Source organism: Cyrtonyx montezumae, unplaced genomic scaffold (assembly GCF_038088225.1).
Source record: "Cyrtonyx montezumae isolate F1298 unplaced genomic scaffold, pur_monq_1.0 scaffold_3, whole genome shotgun sequence".
NCBI lineage: Eukaryota > Metazoa > Chordata > Aves > Galliformes > Odontophoridae > Cyrtonyx > Cyrtonyx montezumae.
Window position 1 is genome coordinate 51,002,378 of NW_027072034.1, and position 19,350 is coordinate 51,021,727.

At 34.4% G+C, this 19,350-nt stretch overlaps 1 protein-coding gene across 10 annotated transcripts in view; it reads right to left on the reverse strand.

Moving 5' to 3' along the window:
* The window catches only part of DMD (dystrophin), a 961,436-nt gene that overhangs the window by 806,518 nt on the left and 135,568 nt on the right, over window positions 1–19,350 (reverse strand). The window lies entirely within an intron of this gene.

A 19,350-nucleotide genomic window follows, 5' to 3' on the forward strand; every position in this document is an offset into this window, starting at 1 on the left:
CCCTACCCTTGGCTGTTTTCCAAAATATCCCATAGTAATTCTCCAGCATTCCCACAGTCCCCTTAAAACATGACATACAATCCCTAAATTCTTTTCCCATTGCATCTGTATCCCTTCAAGCAATTAAACCCTTTCAGTTTGCATGCCCTCACTCCAGTAAGAACTGAGTTTCTCTGTCTGACTCATCTTTCTGGGCTTTCCCACTTCAAGATACGAACAACCTTGTGATTTAAGTATCTTTGTGCATGTATCCTGTGGCATACTGCCATACCATCTCTTACTACCTACATTTGTTTATGGAAGAAACATCTTACCTGTCTCACCTGATCTTTTTTTTTTTTTTTAAACTATAAACAATGTTGAGAAAATCACTGAATCGCTGAGTTAGTTCCTAGACTTTTTGAGATTAAAACATTTTTATTTAACCTTTTCTGTTGTACATGACTGAATCCTTACTATTACATTCAATTATTGAAAAGTATCTCCACTACTGTATTCACAAGTGCTAATGTTGCTGTGTAAATCACATAGAAGGATGAAACTAAAGTGGAATGACTCAAGCACTTGTCTAGCAGCTAGTACTTCTAGCCCATGGTTTATGCTATGTCCTCCAGAGTGGAATTAAAGGTGATTACGCTATAGAAATGGCTGGATCCTGTGAATTAACTCTATGCTTAACCAAGAAGGCCTTTAAGACTGCCTTACTGAAACACTGGTGGGGCATCTTAAAGTAAATTGAATTCCCGCCCAGATTTTCTCAACAGCAAACTGATGTTTTGTTTCATTTTGTTTTTCCACTAAGGGCAATCTCTTGAATAAATTGTGATTATCTGTCTTATTAATGACTCTCTTAGATCATTTGAACAAGCTTACTGATTTATTCATAGCTGCAACCCTTGTCTAACTGTTCTATAATTGTTACTTTTATCAGTTTTCAGAAATTGTACTAAATTTACTCATTTCTGTGCCTGAACAACTACAAATTCACTTTCTCTTCCTTTTTCATAAAATCAGTATAAATTATTAAAGGCTAGTACATTTCATCAAATTACACAATTCATGAATGCTGCAGATAAAAGTCACATCAGGTTGGAAGTATGTATAGGCCTTACACTATTTTCTAAACAAATATCACAGTTCATGGAAAGGAAAACTTGATTTGGCAAATACTGGAGAAGGGGTGGAAAACACTCGTGATGATGTCTTAGAGCTGTTGCCATTAAAACATGGTAATATTCTTCATTGTTACTAGATATCTGTTAGCAATTCCAATTAAAAAAATATTTAAGAAAAAAAAAAAGAGAGAAGAACATTCTGTCCCAGGTCATTGTATTTATTTAATTACTCTCCATTTGGTCTAGTGCTGGTATCAGTGAAGAGAAATTGTGGAGCTAATTACTAGCATGTTTTTCAGACTCCAACAGTACAGTCTTGTTTGACAAGTGGAAAGAATTCATGCCTAAAGGGCAAAGTAATAACTGTTCTGCTTTCGCCAGAAAAGATGATCTTGAGAACTCTGGGAAGATGACAAAGTGAATGGAACAAATAAAAGACAACATAAAATGGAAAGCACGTTGTGGTGTGAACTCTGGAAGAGAAAACATGAGGAAAGAGGCATCTCTGCTGACATGAAAAGATATTAATTTTCTTGTCAGTTATGGTGTTATTGCAACTCAGGGAAAAACTGAGGAAGAATGAGTAGATGAAGTATCTAATTCTGTTCTGAGTGACAGTCGATCAAAATCATTGCTGTTATATGGAAATAGCTCACCCAAAATATAATATTAGTGAATCTGTAACAGTCCAGCCTGCACACCTGACAACAGTAACAGTCCTATGACTGGGGTCTGGAACTTTTAAAAAGAAACAGTAAATATATAACTCCTTAAAATACATTGACACAAATAAAACACCTTTAGGATTTTTTTTTCAGACATTACATACAAACCAAATATGAGGATTCTTCCTGTGTGGTAAAAAATAAATACAAGAGATTTGTGCTAGTCTCACTGAAGAGGTTAGGACAGAGGAAGTCTAGCTTAGGTGTAATGAAAAATTCTAATAAATTTCAGTGAAATTTAGTCTCTATAAAGAGAGCTCTGAATAAAAGATAAACACAGTCTCAGTATTGTTCTGATAAGCTAAGAACAAATGCTACTCATCAACTTCTCCCACCTAGAAGTATAAATAGAAATGTGTTATAAGCTATTTACTCTAGTACCAGTACCTTAAATTAAATGCTGCAACGACTCAAGCAATAACTAAGGCTGTAGCATAGCAACTTGTTGCATGTTAGAAGCTCTTTGCTCCTGAATTGAACATTACTGACATAATGACCTCAGAGCAAACAGAAACATTTCCAAGATTCTGCTGAAAAGAATGTAAATCAATAAAAATGTATTTGCAACGACAACCCAGGAATCACATGTAAAATATTTTATTTTACTCTATCCCTGCAGCAAGTTAAATAGAATTTCAAAAGTAAGGCCTGTGTGTACCAGTGAGTTTTCTGCCCCAGCTCTTTTTCCACATAGGATGGTGACAATAAATACCACAGCAGAAAGAGTAAGGCAAAAGCACTTGCCATGTCAACGCTTGTTCTTATTAATCTGAACTCAGCACCGGGTCACAATATTGTGATGAATATACACACATTAAGCACAAAAATAACAACAAAAAACAACAACAACAACAAAGGAAAAGATAGACAACCATTGCTACAAATACATGTGGATATATATAATCACACACGCATGGAAAGGATGCCATAATGAGAGAAAGTCTGTGGAGGAAGCAGATAATTCCATTGCTTCAAAGAACTATTGCAGCACACCACCTTACACTGCGAGATGCAGTTTTCTCACTTGAGGGTTTATAAGCTCTGGATAATTCTTTAGGAACCACAGAATCATATGAGATGGGAGGTGAAAGGATATTCATCTCTCCATTCTGCTCAAAAAGATTCTAGCAACTACTCCTGGAAGACACATAAAAAGAATTTTGCATCCTACCAATAGAACTGTAAGACAAAATATGAGAGTGAAGATTGAGCTGCCCTTGACTGATATCAGTGATCACAAACAGCTCACATCCTGACACTGTAAACTGTCATTTCACATTGTATTAGCCTTAGACTTTCAATTTCCTGGGTGGAGGCAAACACAAAATATGGTTTTGATAACAATTAAAAAAAAATCAGGGATTTCCTACAAGTAATTTACATTCAAGTAGCAATATTAATCATCAAAGTCATCCAACATACTTTGACACAAATCTCAGCCAGGTACACAGCGTTCTCTTCTCATCCACATACATGAATCATTTTCATAATGCAGCTTTAGACAAGATGAAGTTCTTTGGACTGAAATACAACACTTAATATGCCATATACCAAACCAAAGAAGTTAGAAACTTGTCAATTATTTGCATGTGATGCATACTACAAAGGGTGATGTAGAATGATGTTGGCTAGGAAGGCAAGAAAGCTACCTGAGACTGTCTGAAACATACAATCCACATCGATCCCAACCATCTATGTTTGAGATTCAGTGCCATAATCAAGTTAATTTTAGTTTGTGTCATTTCCTTTATAGATGACCAGGGAACAGTAAATTTCAACTACTTTGTTTTTATCTCAGTGTAATTTGCAGACAAATTAAGCTGTCTTACTCAGTGAAAAGTCTTAACTCATTTTTCACGAAAATACTTGGAAATCATACCATCACAAACATACTAGACAGTAGGTTAAAGAACAATGAAATAGAAATTATTTCACCCTAGAGATAATAAACAGATCAAAGTTAAGATGTGCATACAGCTGTTCCTGAGTTAGTATTCGCTAAAAATGAGTTATCTTACTTAGGATAGCTGCAATTTCTGTTGCTCTGGATTCTGTGCACACCCTAGTGAATATTCTTTCTCCTCATCCCCCTAATCCTAGACTCTGTGCATCTATATGCTTATAATTACTTAAAGTAAAAAAACAAAAACAACAACAAAAAAAGAATACAAATGCCAAGGTGACCTACCAGCTTATTATACACTTCAAAGTATCAGCATTCAGCACAATAAAACCTATTCTTTTGACTACACTTCAGTGTAGTGCATCCCTTTCATAAAGCACTAATTGGATGTTACTTCTAACCAGCTTTCTAGTCACAGGAAAATTATCAGATAACCTTTTACAGTCATATTTGCTTTCATGCATTCAGATTTTGTTGGTTGAAATGTTTTCTGTCTCCAAATTTAGCTTGGATCCTTATGTTTTATTCTCAATTCTTTTTATTTCAAAAGCAGACATTGCTTTTCCCAACTGCATTACAATTTCTAGCACCTAACAGATATTCCACTGAATTATCCTTAAATTAAAAAATTATTCGTTGTGAAACTTTTATCCTATATTTGATATTCTTCTTCAACTAGAACTAAAAGTTTCTGAACCTTGAGTTACAATGTCTACGAATTTCACTAGAAATAACTGAATTACAGGAAATACTTTGTAGTGCACATAGAAAATAGGGACACAAAATTATTGTAGAAAAAATAAAATGTATGCTCTGTGTGATCATTTCTTTCTAGTAATTCAGGAGATACCTTACACACACACACACACACACACACACACACACACACAAAGCAGCTCTTTATTTAGTAAACTTCAAGGAATAATAGCACAAATCACGTAGCATTTAAAGAAATCGTCGTTAGAACAATTACTTTCTTATGAAATGCATGATAATTTGTAATGATCCTGCTCAAAATAATACTGGATTCAAACTTTACATGGAGAAAACAAAACAAAGAAAAATCCTGTTTATGAATATAAAACGACATTAGAATTGAATGATAACGTTGCCCCTCAGAAATTCATCTCAGACATTAAGTGACATAATTTTTTGCAAAGTAACAAAAATGGCAGATATTTTGCTTACATTTACTGACACTAACAATCTTAGAACCATCTCTTCAGGATATTTCAGATGACAAATAAATAAAGAAGGAACAAGGGAAAAAAAGTCAGCGGAATTTTTAAATATCCAAGTGTTACACCTGACAAGAAAATTTGCAAACTTCACAATTATTAAGAAGGAGAACTGATTAAAATGTTCTTTCTCTATAAATCACTCAAGTACTAAAAACATATTGCATATCATCAGAATTAATACTTGATCATTTGTATATTTGCTTAGCAGACTCGAAGTTCTTACTTTTCATTGTTGGTGCATTTGTGAAAGAAACTTAAAATGCAGTAGATGACACTAGCTCTTAAGTAGTCTGAATTTAAGCCTGAAAGACTGGTTAGGACACTCTTTTCAGACCTATGAACACAAATGACGTGCTGGTAAGGACTGAAGTTTGAAAAAAGAAATTAAATTCTCTTTCTCATTTCCTTTATGCATAGTAAAATTCTGACATATCTTTTCTTTCAAGGCAGGGATTGCCCTTCAATAAATGGTATTTTAGGTTTGAAAGATCTGCAGTATAGGGCAAAAAAGTAATTAAAAAATATATCAAAAGATGAAATTTTCAGAAAATATTTTAACATGGGTAAACTAAAAAAAAAATCAATTTTACAATTAGTTTCTAGAAAAGAAACTAAACAATAAAAAATAAAATTGAAGATGTTTTTACATTTCCAGCCTTACAACTTATTTTCCCATTTTACATCTTACACATTGACAAAGAATAGAATCCTAAGAACAAGCACAGTTATATATAATTCTTTTTTTTTTTACCGAATAATGAATATAGTTCAGACTCAGCTTACGAAGATATGCGTAGAAAGCTTATTTTTCCAGAATGTACTAGCTCAAAGAATCTTTCAACACTAGCTAGACTTACAAGCTCATTATTTCCCTCTGGCTCCAAAAAAAAGAATGTCTTAAAATAAAACAAGTAACAAAAATCATCCTTAGAAAGTACGTAAGAAACCTGTGTTAAAAATCCTTTATATGTTCAAAACTTGGCTGAATACAATCCTTAGCAACATGATAGAAGTCTGAATTTGGATTAAGTTTCAAGGCTGGCCCTGCTGTGTGCAGGCCTCACAACCTGAATTTTTCTGATTCTAGACATGGGAAATTGTACATGGGAAAAACAGATTTCAGAACAGAATTAGGATAAAAAATAATATCCTTACAAAGCTTTCAAGCACACAATAATGTAAATTTGAAGCAATTTCTGGAGATAAGAAAGATGATAATGTACTGTGTAATTAAAGATAGTGATAAGATAAATTGATTTTCAATACTGTTTTTGATACAACATAGATTGATTAACATCACTTTCTATTTAAGAGTTTTCAGCAATGTGTGACTTCTACAAAAAATCAGCTGGCCTAGCTAAATAAATGACCTTTGGGTCATGTGTCCTTGCCTTGAGCATTTTTTTATTTTTACGAATTTCTACAGCAGTTCTGTCAAAACTGTTGATTTCAAACTTTCACCCATGGAGAGCAGAAGGTTGCAAAACTGAAATCACTCTGACATCAAGAAAATTGAGAAAACTTCCAAAAACTCAAACATCCAGACACTGTTACTTTAAATTGGTTTACTGAATGCTCTGTGTACAAGAAAAAATAATAGCAAACTTTAAATATGGAAAAAAAATTTTCATCAGGCATGCCTACCAATGTGCCACCAACTCCACTCGCAAAAACTAATTCAGAGTGAAATACTGAATGTAAGTTAGCTCTGTCAGAGCCTTTCTATAAGTAATGTTAATGTGCAGCTTTTTTGGCACAAAGTTTATTTGGTTTCACAGCTGTAAAACTTAATTTTTCCAAATATTACCAAACTAATGGCAAAAACTCACAATTAGTGGGTTGAACAGTATGTTGCTCGTCACTCCAAGATTTTTTAGATAACAATCTTATCTGGGTGAAAAGCCACAGAGTGTCTTGTTTCAGAAAAATTCAAATTTATCTGTGAATTAATCTAAATCTAGTTTGAACTGAAGAGATTCCTTAGAAGATTTGCAATTTACTACAATTACTTTTAAGAAGAGCACCTATTTTTGCTGTCATTCTGTAACAATCTTGGTAAGCATGTGAACCAATTTTATCAACATATTACCTTCTGCTTTCAAGAACGCTATTCATCATTAATTGTTATGATTGATTTCCTTTATGTTGATAAAACTACTAAGGGTAATATAAATATAGTACTTAGAAGAATTCCTATTTCTGCTCACTAGATCATAATATATTGCAAGATCACCCTTTCTATGGTTTCTATGGTATCCTCTTGTTGGACACAGATTGCCACCCTGCTTTGATCTCTTTGTATCTTGACTAACCATGGTGACCATGGTGACCTAATATTAGTTTCGGGCTAGTTGAATTCAAATTATTTAAACAATCTCAGTTACTCCTGTTATTGTGACAGAATATGACAAAACTGCATTTTTCCCAACAGATTAATTTAGTAGTGTTCCTCTATAACTAATGAGCAGACTGCTATATGTTTTTGCTCTTTGCTTCAAAGTAGTACACCAAACAATTCATGTATGCATTTTCAGATTTCCTCTTTCTGATCTAATGCAATAACTGAGTGTGTGCGGTGGTGTTTTTCCCTCGTTTAGGAGTCCTGTCTCATTTAAAGACATACAGGGAACACAGAAATCTTAAAATAGTTATTTTAAGCTCATAACAAATAATTCTTTTAATGATGCACATGAAAGGAACAAGTATACTCTCATCTGCTGCTGCTGCCAGAGGATTTTTCAATGGCACCATTTCTCTGATACATGACCTGCATGTATGAGAACAGTAAGAAATTGTTGTTACTTTTACGAAACACTTATAATCAGCCCCACATGCTTTTAGTAATAGTGAATATTACTTTGATGTACAGATAAATACTTTTTGCCTCCTTTGACATGGTTATGTTTCAGTGTTTAAAAAGGAAATATCTATCTACTTCATCATCTGTAGAAAGATGAGACTTAGTGGTAAAAACATTGTATAAAAATGAAAATAAATCAGTCAAACTTACTGGGTATTATTAAATTTTGAGATGTGTGTTTTGATTTGATCAGGCTTTGGTGTTGTCTCAATCTCAGGACTCCTTCTAGATCAAAGAATTATCACATCCAATCTCATAGTTGCTCTAAGTACAAGTAGAGGATTTGTGTTGTTTAGAGTTATTTTCTTTCTTTTCTGAAGGTGGTGCTGATGCACCCTTGAGCATTTCCACCTTGTTCAGTTTCCTACCTAACTATGTTGGAGAGAGCATCATCCCTCAACATGTCATCTATGTTGTTCTTGTGAACAATATCAAGAAAAACAGTACTGAAGACTTTTCATAGGTGATGCTGGGGTTGGAGACATTCAGACCTCAGCTATCACGTGAAAATACAACACTTTAATGTTATTGCTAACATTTCTATCTCTTTGATCAGCATATCAAAATAGTTGAATGGACAAGAGATACTAAATGTAATTCTTGCAATAAAAAAATAAACAAGAGTTCATTTGTTGAGAGTGCACGAGCAGAACATAACAGATGCTCTTAAGGAGATCTATGACTATTAAGTCAGATGTGGGTTTTCAGGTGAGTATCAGGTCATGGAGTGCCATCAGTCACTCATGACAGCTCTGGAAGAGAAAACACATTTAGCATCTTCTAGCTACGCAAGCTGACCCCACTTTTTATTGGAATTTCACCTAAGATTTTACTTTGCAGACTTCATATTCCATAATATTTTAAAATGTATGATTTAAAACGTCGAAAATTACATTATAACAGGAATTTATAAAAAAAATTAGTCTTACAGAAACAGCAGTCTAAATATTTCACTCTAGCATTTGTATTTAATTTCCACAGACAAAAAAAAAACCAAACAAAAAACAACCCTGTGTGAATTTAAAAGCTTTACTTCTCTATTAAATATTGTAACCTCCAAAGAAGATGAATGTAAATTCTAATGAAGATAAGAAAAGAAGCATAATACTAGAAGAAAATTGAAATAAATAAAAAAAATTAAAAAGCAACCTTGATTCATTTCTGCTTGATTTTAATTTTTTACTGAGGAAAACTAACATAATAAATCAATAGGGTAACATGAAAGCTTAAGTATATACAAATGGCAGCTTAACCAAATGGATTGTATTCAGAAAATGCTTGTTAGTCGAGGAGGTTCTAGAGTGTTTTTGCACAAGAAAGCAACTGCAACTTCAGGATTAGCGCACACTAAAATATATTATAGTCTTAGATCCCTGCAACTTTTATGAGTTCTCATATTTCAGAATGATTTTGAGTATTGGCAATTACTATGCTTTTCTTACAATTCTAATTGTAGGGATGATGTAGCATCTGTAGCAGACGTAGCTTTGTTTATTCATGACAGTCTGTATTGTGAAAATTTGAAAAGTACAAGCTGAAGAAATAATACTAGGCACAAATACATTAATAAAATACCACTATTTTCAAGTAGGTCTTGATTTAAACCTACCATGAATACAGAAAACATGAACTTCCAAATAGTAAAATGCTGTGACTGCCAGGAAATGGCTTTGCTTCTGTGGAAACTTTATGTGCTTCATGGGATAACCAATCCTGGATATACTAACAAACACGGAAGAAATAGTCAGAGATGTCATCAATGGCAGCCTTATCTGTAATGCCTATGAATAACAGGGTCGCAGTGCTACACTACAGAAATGTGACTATCCTGCTTTGTTTTGCCAGTTTTTCATTGCTTTTATAATTTTCTGCCCTCATAAACAAGCTGCCAGTTAGTTGAGACAAACCGCCTGGATAACTGTACATCCAAGCATCATGATGATGGTTAGAGGCAGTAAGCTCTGTTGATTTGCCACCTTCTCAGCTGCTCTCTTTGCTGTCTCCTACATTCACTCTGCGTGCACCTAAACTGAACTGCATTCCCAGCTTTCAAACTTCACCTATCTAAAATCTCACACTGCTTTTCTTTTTCACAGACGTACAAAGGTTCTAGTTTTCAGACAGTAATCTGCTCCTTTTTTATAAAATCTGTAACAAATTCACACTTCAACAGGGAGCAACAGCAAAAGCTTCTTAACTTCCTATTTAAAGTTCAGTGCTCACATATGGCAAAACACACCATGCAATGGATGGTGAAGGAACTATTACCTGCTGGTCATCAAAAAGAAACAGAAGGTATAAAGTCAAACTACTTAAGAGTAATAATTGGACAGAATATGATAACTTATTTTACTGCCTATTGTATAGTGAATGTTTGGACAAATTCATGCCTAACATCAGATGAATTTACTTCAGTGAGTTTTACTTCCTCAGATTTCAATAAAGCACTGTGATGTTCACTGGAACATGAAAGGCCAAGAAATTTGGCAGCAGCAACACCATGTGATACAGACAGAAACAGTGATCTAAAACTCTGTCAAAGCAGATTCTGCAGGAAGCTTGCCAATGTATATGGCAAAAAAAGGAAAACTGTTTTTCACAGATCATTAGCTAGATTGTGTTTTGGCCAGCTGCAAGACAGAACCTAGCTGTTATGGGTGTCTTAACTATTTTCACTGTTTTATCCTCCTGATTTTAAGTAGAAATTACACTACCACTTTTACAGAAAATCTTTCAATAATTGAGGCCTGGATCCCTTAGCTATGGGGTAAGGGTTCAAGTGAGTCCTATGCCAGTAATACAACTAGTTCAGATGGAGTTACAATTTTGCAAAACCAACATTTCATAAATCTGTAATCCATAGACTGAAGCTTTTCCCGTAGGGTTTCCACTCTTAAGTTCTACTTTTTTTTCTAATGCCAATGTAGTTGACATGTACAAATGACATCACTTCAAATCTAAAAGGTGATTTTACAGAATCCATGGTAAATCTAAACTCATATGTTTCAACTAATATAAAACACCTTCTAAATTCTAACTAATTTAAAATATATTTAAATAATATCCTAAAAATTCAAGAAATGTTTAACAGGTACTAAAATTCAAAACAAATGGAAGAAAAAAAGTTTATTTTAATCATAAACTAAACCATAACTAACAAAGAAGTGGCTCTGATTTGCCATTCCATAATGCTGGCTATGTATCACCTTAACTCTCTAGAAGGGAATGTAATATATGTCATTGAGAAGAAGCCCAAAAGTATAGTGTACAATTTTGTTTGAAATATTCTACAAAAACAACAAACTTAAAAGTAATGTTTGCATTGTACTACATTCAATAGAACATCAGTAAATCATGTAGGAATAAAAGAATGGTAAACTTTCTATCTGCACATGGAATATAAGGACACACTTCTTCAGCCTGTACCAACTCCAGAAGCCATGGTATGCAGCATCTATTTGAAGCATGCAATATAGATAGAAGATATATTGCTGCACACAGACATTACTGTACTCAAGGGAGCTACAGTTTTTCAGGAGAAAGTAGTTAAAACTTTTTTTTTTTAACTTGTACATTAAGAAATCCCATAGACTCTTCTACTTTGCGTTTTTGCACAATTTCATGTGACACAATCTCAGAAAAAATAGCTCAACAAAACTACCACAATATAGACAGCAGTGGCTACAGTGAAGATGCTGTGAAATTCATGTTTTCTTAAATAGATTTTAGCTGCTTAGTACTGTAGCTAATATATTTATTTCTCTATCTTTGATATTTGAGGAGTGTTGTTTTTTGTGTTTTGTTTACTTGTTAAATTTAGAGCAAAGGAAGTGTGAGAAAAAGTGGAAATCAAATGGGAATAATTCTGCAAAACAGCTTTGCTGGTCTTTTAGAAATATCTGGCAGAATGATTGGTGAGCTGCTCTGTTATTTAACTGATCTGGAGCAGGACGATTAGGCAGGAGAGAGTTATAGACAGCACAGTGACTGTGAACTTTGACAGACACATGAAACTATCCCCATTTGCCGAACAGAAGTTCAAAACTATCATTTTTAAAGGCTTATCAGAGCTTTGAAACACACAGTTAAGACAAACAGCTATGCTTCTCAAAAACCTAAAAATTCTACCTATCAGCAACACAAAGAATCTAAATTCTTTGTGGCTTAATACTTAATACTCCAGGATCTTAGAAAGACATTTTCTGTCTTTTCTGATTCCCTCCTTTCACTTATGAGCCAGACAAGAACCAGGCAGATAAGTGACAGCAGAAAGCCTGACCACATGTATTTTCAAACACCCGTGATGAACTGAGCATGTTGTTTCTTTCTAGAGCTTGAGTTGAAAAAGAAAGTGAAGATGTATCAAGGACTGTGGTGAGACAGGAAATCTGGGAAGAGAGGAGACAACTGTCTCCTGTTTAGAGGGGGAAAAAAAGCAGAAGAAAAAAAAAACAAACCAAACCAACACAGGAATCAATAGATCAACCATTCATGGGAAGGAAATCTTTGAAAAATGGGTCTGGATGGGTGTGGACATACAGTGTCTGCCCCAACACATGCACCACCTCACATAATTCCTTTTTTTGTTTAACTACTGCACATCTGCTGTCCCTTACACACTGACTACTACTTTCTCTCCTCCCTCTTTCCGGTATTGAGTCTAGTGAGACTTGTCCTGGTTTCTTCCTCTTCTCTTTCTTGTCTAATTTTTTCCGCTCTACTCTGAAAGTATAATGTTTACTACTGCACATTGCCAGAGCGGCCATAAGATACCATCATTACAGCCCTAAACTGAATTTAATTTTTACCTCTTATCATTTTCCCAATCAGGAAACACTTGGCATCTGGCTGGACTGAAAAGCCATGTTATATGACAAACTTACTTTCCATAGGCCCTTGTCTGAACTGTTGCTCAGAAGGGAATTCATGTGGGAAATGTGGAAATGTGAAATGAAATGAAATTATATTCCTACAGGCAGTACTGCCCTGAGGGACTGGCTTCTATACCTTCTTTTCCTTTGCATGATATCATTTAAACCAGCCTCCTAAGGGTGACTATTTTGTGTTCTTGACCCTTTGGGCACTGAATTCGAAGTAGCACTGAAAACTCACAATTCTGTTAGAATCAAAGAGGACCTCTGCCTTGGACAGATTAAATGCTATGTAATAAAATGTCCTCTGAACTACCAGGCATTATTGGTCACAACCTTAGTACCCACAATCAGCAGAAACTTTTTTGTTTGCTTTTTGTACTTCAACTGCTCACCTGAAATACTATCGCCATGCTGAAAACTGGGTACTGTAAAGAAAAAGATTAATAGCCTTTGCGAACTACTGAGAGCCTTACATGATAAGAACCACAAAAAAGCCCCTGAAGGAATGATTTTGTCGTTGCAGCGTGTTTTGAATAGGGTAAAGTAAGTAAAGCATTTGGTCACAGACAGAACAAGGAGAATAAACCAAAACTATGCAGGCAGACAATCATTAAGTGAGCTTTATCCCTCCTGTGCACTGAATGAAGTGTAACTGCTAGGAGCGAAGAAAACACAGTATGTGATTCTGTAATTAAAGCCTGTGCCACTGTGCATAAGCACAGGGAGACCAAAATTAAGAACATTTCACAACTTTTGGTTGCAACACTCTTTTACCTTAACAGAACTCTTTTAATAAAGCTTTTCAGATGGTAACAGTCCCAAGACTAAAGCATAGAAAGATAAAAGGCAGAAATGGAAAGCACTTTTGAATCTCATGATACAGCAAATGCAAACATTCAGTCTAGAAAATAAATTCTTTTTATTGTGAATCAATAAAGTGATATAACAGCACTGACATGTAGGAGATACAGGAAGGTGACTTTCTTTTTTTGGTGTTTTGACTAGTTGAACTATTCAGTACAGAGCAGGAACAGTGATTTTCAATACAATGTTACTCTGTGATGAACTGCAGTTTGAAAGAATAAAAATGCACAGGTGCAATATGAAGTTGTATGAATATTTATCCTATTTCTCTGTTAAAATTGTCCATTGAAATTTATTGTTCAAGTACTTAAAAAGAGGATTGCTATGAGTCTGCAGAGTTAAGCTTTTTGCCTATCTCAAGATTTTCATAATTAAGTTTTAGACAGAAAAAGAATTTCCATACAAATTGACTAAATACAGGCCTGATGTATTAATATTAATTAGTTATTTCTGTCACAAATGTAGTTTATATAATTCTTGAGGTACTGTAAATTACTGTGGTTTCTTTTGCATTTACTGTACAAGACAAACTAATTTTACCTTTTGCAATTATTTACTTTTATATAACATCTTAATCTATTACAGAAACATATTTTTTCACATAAAGTAAGTGAAATATAGTGTTATCTGAAGGTACAGATTGAAAATTGAGACACTTCTTTAATCTACATATTAATTCATTTCCACCTCAGCATGTTTTTATTCATAGAGAAACTGATATTTACAGAACCCTTAGCACTCTACTCACTGCAGCTTGTTTACCAAAGGTTCATTAAATTACTTAAGAAGTTATTCTACAGTTTATTCGATAGAGTTTATGGGCTTTGCACCAGATGGTTTTCATTCATTACATTAAGTTGCATATAATCATTATGGTCATCTCCTGAAATTGATTTTTTCTGCATTATGACTGCTCTCCTGAAATCTTTTTCAGTAGCACGGGCAATTAAGATATCTGTATTTGCATACATGCTAGTCCAAAGCTAAATACTGTTCAGATAAGAAATGAGAACTTTAAAATAAGATGTCAGGTTTCTCCTACCAAGTTTCATGCTTTATTCCATTATTAGACCGAGCTTAACTTTTCTCACCTTCATCTTAAGAGCATTTACTTGAGTGCAGAGATGAAGTGATGGACAAAACAAAAAAAATAGTTCCACAATAAACATTTTTGTCTTGTTTCCCAGCACAGAGACTGTACAGATCTTCAGCTGTTGCCAAAGTCTATTTCTCTATTTTTCTATTGCTGTTTTTTTTTGTTTTGTTTTCTTTTGTTTTTTTTACAGTCAAGAGTCTGCTCAGGGACTTGCACTCAGGCCACTTTTTCATAAAGTACTGTATAAAACACTCAGAGATAACAAACATAATACCATAAGTACCATAGTAACAAAGAATACTCCTCGTTTGTTTCAGTGTGACAGCTTACTGGATCAAGATTGAAAACTATCCTTAAAAGTAGACTCAGCAAACTACTACTGTCTTGCTTTAAAGGTACCTTGCTGGCCATGTTTATATAACCTTCTCTCAGGTACTGTAAGAATCATGAGTCTCAGCCTTTAAGAAGTAAAATAGGCATCTGGTTTTCTCACCTCAGCAGTTACATGACAATTATCTGCTTGGTTGTTTTTTTTTTGTTTTGTTTTGTTTTTTTCCAGAAATAGATGTATAACTTTGATATTAATTAATTTCAGTGCCTGGTCTTCTATAAATACTAGATGATGTTCAGATGATTTTTTCTGCATCTGTTATCCGCAAAGACATGATGTGACAAGAAAGAAAACTATACATCATAGCTATGTCAATTTTTTCCATTTCTTAAGTGCAAAATGCTTGTAACAGTTTCAAGGGTTTTTTTGCTATTGAAATGGAACAGCCTAGGTGCAAGTGTGTGCCTTCAGAGAAGCAGCTCATTAGGAAACAACAGCACTGAAGAAGGAAGTTGTTTTATCAGATTTATCAGAAGTAGTGCATTAAACAAACAAATCATCTGACTTGATGAAGGGATGATGCAACTGCAAACATCATTGCAACTAATTTTACAAACACTTTTCAAACTAATAGTTGTAGCATTCATCAGATTAGGACAAAAATTCCTAGGATTTGCTAAGGGTATGCCTATCTCTTCAAGTTCAAGGTAGCCAATATTTGCACAGCATATCCTCCATTCGACTGTATGGCAATTTATTGGTCTCTGATCACTGAGTTACACAACTTTTTAAGAGTGCCCTCAGGCTGTCAATGACATTTGTGAATCTACGTTAAGAAACAGAATACAGAAAAAAAACAACCTGGTTCTGAAATGTCTTTTACTTTATACAACAATTCAAAGCAATGGTTTAACCATGAAAGTCAAGTTTTAATTACTGTAAGCATTCAAGACATGAGCATACTATGTTTCCTTTTAAACTGAGCATATTTTAGTCCCATGTGAAAACTATTTAGTGAGGTCTTAAAAATATTATCAATCTAATTATTTTCAAATATCAATGATGCTTTTAATAATCTAAACAGCTGCAATGTCAGTGGATTTAATTAACAGTTAAAAATATGAACAATAGGGAGCTAGACAACATGCTGTTTTTAAAGATGTGCATACTGAAAGCATCCTCTCCTTCTACCTGGAATATTGATGACCCCAATTTGCTCTAGCTCACTGCAAAAAAGACAGACACAAGCCTATTTCAAATTTTATGAAGATACAAAGGAATTTTCAGAGCTTTATTTCCCTTTCAAACCACTCCAGAAAGCAGGTGTTGGTATCAGTTCTTGCCCTACTGAGTCTGATCAAGTTTGGCTGACAGACTGCCTTCCTAAAGTTTCACAAGAATACTGAGAACTGATAGAAGAGGCCTGGGGAAACAAATTGACTCAGAAGAAAACAATGTGACTTGCACTTCTTCAGCAAAAATCTGAAATATATGCCTCACTCCTCTAATGTGACCAAGTGTTTACAAACATAAAATTCTGTTGTTATTGAGCTTCTATTTCATGGTCAATAAATGTGCCAGCAAAAAATATTTGGGGAGTAGTTATTATCCTATCTCCTGACCATTTTGATTAAAAGTACACATATTACAGAAAAATAAGAAAGTCTGTAAATTGTTCATCTGCTGTTCTCTCTGGATGACAATTAAAGACTATTCCTCCAAGTTGATTCTACACCAGATGTATTTCAAAAATTTCTCTGTCCCTGAGCAACTTCTTCTCAGTAATTATTATTTCCTCAGCCCAAAAGCTTTAAAACGAACTATCCTAGTCATTTTATTTTCTGGATACAGATCAGGACAAGTGGGGTCCTTCTGTCATGGAGGATGACATTAATCATATGCACAACATCACTACAATTTTCTTACTTCCATCTTTAAAAACCTGTGGAAAACAGGAATCAGAAGAGCTGAAGAGCTCAGTTTTCTCCAGTAGGCAATCTGAAAGCACCATATTTACCTTTGGTTTGGATTTGCCTTAGTAAATCTTAAGTTTGTCTGTCAGGTTTCAGAGTTTAAGGTGGAAAATGCTTTTCATGCAGCCCAGAGTGCTCACTCACACAGCTAAGTCATCATTACTTATTGCTTTCATGTGTCCCATGCTGAAATGACAGCCAGTTTGGACAGTCTGCTCTGCCCTCCACGTGTCTGATGATGCTGATAACAGATGAATGGGAGGCACATGAGGCTTTTCATGCTGCCCATCAACATGAGTAAAGACTGTGAGGCCTAATGACAATTTAGTACTGACAGACTTTGACGAGAAATATGCTTCAGGCAAATAAGGAATAAAGTATCCTTTCAGAGTACTTCACAGATAACTTTGGCATGAAATGAGGCTTACTAACAAGAATATTTTCCATAGTCAATACCCACTTTCAACTGTTTATATTAATAATTTAAGGCAGTACAGACCTACTGGCTATTCAGATTTGAGGTAATCTAATGTGAAAATCAAAGTCAGCACCATCTATTTTAAAACCCAAGGTTGGCAATGCCTCGACTTTTATTTAACTGGAGCCCTTGACTTGGTAAATCACCAAATAACATTAACTTCATTATCTTTAAACTGAATTAGATTTGACTGCAGTATATTGCTTCTTTGGCTCCTTCTGTGGTCAATGTAAGCATTTACTTCTAATGGTGTTAAGGCTGAGATGAAAATGTTAAATATTGGAGTCAATTGCAAGGTCATTACTTTTTTTTGCAAAGTAATGAAAACATAGTACTTGATGCAATGCAGAATTACAGGTTAATGACACAATCCTACAGAGTGGTTCTAAGCCTTGTTCAATTTAAAACACTGATTTAAACAATTTTAAAGTATCATTTAAAGGATTAACTGTTAACAGGAATTGTTAGTCACAATTTAAGTGTTACAGCAAAGCTACTTGTGATTAAAGAAAAAAATGGAAAGGAAATACTTCTAATGCAAATTCTGCAATGAGAAATTGATCTAAGCAAGTATGAAAATAACACTTGCTAAAACTATTACAAGGGCAGAGCGAGAATAAATCTCGTAAGCAGTGTTTGCCTGCTAATTCATCTTGGTATTTCTACAATAAGAAGAATATTACCTTAAGATAAAAAAAAACAAAAAAACAACACAACTGCACAAGTTTCCTGGTAACTTCTTTCCAACTGTATTCTGTAATGCTATATACAATTTAACCTCAACAATAATGTTTTCTGAAATCATTCTTTGTTCCCATACTTTGACTTTTATTTACATAATAAAGACCCACACTAATCCCTATTTTCAGTATATTTTACAAGCACAGAAAAGATGCTAGGATCAGAGAAGATCACAGTGATTTTTTCCTAATGGGATTAAAAAGAAAATTAAATAAGCAAATTGTTCTACAATATTACACTGGCATTTCCCAAAAAGTAATATACACAAAATCAAAAAGGAAAGCATTGAAGTCTAAACTTTCTGAATAACAGCAAGGCAAGGGTGGATGTGGCTCTGGGTAGCCTGGTCTAGTGGCTGGCAACTCTGCCCATGGCAGGGGTGTTGAAACTTGATAATCATAGGCCATTCTATGATTCTATGATAAAAAGAGATAATAAACTGAAAACTCTGTATAAAGACATAAAATGTGCTGTAATCTATATCCTTTGTCACGGGAAAACAAAATTGAGTGTAAGTAGCACAGAAAGAATCAAAATAATAGACTACAGGGTCTCTAGGGAGGACACTGAGTTCTGAGGCAACAATAAGCATTCTTTAAATAACATTGAGAACAAACTCTGACCTGTGCATTTTATGCATTGTGTTTAGAAGATGCTTTCATTGGGATAAACAAGGGAAAATAACTTTTACCTACACCCTGATCTTCTAAACTTGTGAAAGATTCAGAAATTTGCAGATAAGAATTAGAGACAGAGTATCTTTTGTCAGGAATAGCATCACAGATCTTTATCATCAACATAACAGTGCTATTTGTAGACATACCTAAATATTAATATGGATCCGGTATGTAGTCAGTCATGTCTAACAAGATACAAAGTATCCTAGAGATCACTCAAAAGCAAACTGAAATGCAGCAAAGAAGTTGTCATTTGTACACCCCCTTTTGGTGTATATAGCCTCTGCCCTAAGTCTCTCTGCAACCACTCAAAGGATCTGTCCAGCTGCTCATCTCCACAGGCCAAGAAAGGAGGAAGATATGCCTGTCAGAACTTTCATAAAAGCTCTGTTGGACAACGTAATATTAGTTTTGTCCCCGGGGAGAAAACAATGGCTGTTTGCCACCACCTGGATTATTGGTTGACACAAAT